Source organism: Gossypium hirsutum, chromosome A01 (genome assembly GCF_007990345.1).
Source record: "Gossypium hirsutum isolate 1008001.06 chromosome A01, Gossypium_hirsutum_v2.1, whole genome shotgun sequence".
NCBI lineage: Eukaryota > Viridiplantae > Streptophyta > Magnoliopsida > Malvales > Malvaceae > Gossypium > Gossypium hirsutum.
The window spans coordinates 79,076,769-79,078,535 of record NC_053424.1 but is presented as its reverse complement, the minus strand read 5'-3'; positions in this window follow the sequence as shown (position 1 = coordinate 79,078,535).

Sequence of the window (1,767 nt, the reverse complement as noted above, 5' to 3'; positions counted from 1 at the left end):
TTTTAAAAGTGTCACACATAAGTCTTATTAGCTGAATTCACATGCAATCGACTAAATCGAAGCTTAAAACTTTCACACATTCATATTCACACATTTTAGACAATAAATATCATATTCAGATACTTCGGTGATTCGGTTTAGCGGTCCCGAAACCGCTTTCCAACTAGGGTCAATTTAGGGCTGTCACAACTCTCCCCCACTTAAGAAATTTTCATCCCCGAAAATTTCTACCGATGCCTAGTTTAGGATAACGTCCTCTTATTGAATTATATCCATATAAATATTAGCTCACCGATAGCAATTGTAATTCATTACTGATTTCGCATCGATCTATAAAATCATTTTCTTATCTTAAAACAAATACATAAACATTTCTACAAGTATGCACATATATCTCATTTTCTTGATTTCATAAGCAATAATCACTTAATTTAATTCACAAATGCATTTCAAACACATATTAAGCACATATTAACATGTATAATTCACATCATCAACCCACATATTTGTAACCCACATTTTCATTCATGTATAAGCTGTAACCTGACTGAAAGTACACATATACTCAAACATCCCAATAAATATCCTTTATAACTCCATCATATCTCACTATTCAACTTAACCTATTTCCAACAGAAAATCAACTTCCACATACCTGAACATTGAATTCATTTAGCACATTCAATCACCGTTAACGATACCCGTATACAATCGGTTTGGCATAAAGCCTCATATATTATACCGGCATGGGATTTATTTTAGCAAAAATAGGGGTCATTTAGCAATAGCACATATGACTTCATATACCAAGCATTCCATAAACTAAATCTGTAACACATTTAAAACATAATTCATTTCTTAACAACATATCCACCATCTTAAATCAATGCCTTCGTTCCATACGAGGTCTTACATGAATCTTGTTTTACTCACTTAATGTCTACTGACCGATCTCGCATACATAGTGCTCGGTTGAAGAACTCGCACTCTCAGTGCCTCTAATCATTTGCACATATAGTGCCCCTATTCATTTGTTGTTACACATTGAAATGACTTAACCAAGTCTACAAACATCATGTATGTACACTTTTAAACATATCCTTTCATTTAAATTTGAATTCGTATAGTAATGAACACTTAAACTTTGCTCAAATTACCGGCACGAAGCCTACTAGGCACGGAGGCCCGAATGCACATCACCAGCATGATTGCTCTTCGGGACCTAGCCCGGATATAACACCAACACGAATGCTCTTCGGGACTTAGCCCGGATATAACACCAGCACGAATGCTCTTCGGGACTTAGCCCGGATATAACACCAGCACGAATGCTCTTCGGGACTTAGCTCGGATATATCACCAGCACGAATGCTCTTCGGGACTTAGCCCGGATATAACACCAGCACGAATGCTCTTCGGGACTTAGCCCGGATATAACACCAGCACGAATGCTCTTCGGGACTTAGCCCGGATATAACACCAGCACGAATGCTCTTCGGGACTTAGCCCGGATATATCACTCTCAATTCTCATGTACATATACATATATAACAATACACATTAGTATATCATTTACATTACTTGAATACAAACACAACATGCTTATCGACCATTCAACTTTCAATTCCATAGCCACATACAAAGATCACATTTATAGTCGTAACACTCTTTCGAAATTGCATCACTTAGAACCTTATAATTCAATCCAAATCAAAATTCAAATACGAGTACATGATACGTACCTGATCAACTTAATGATTTAAGCAT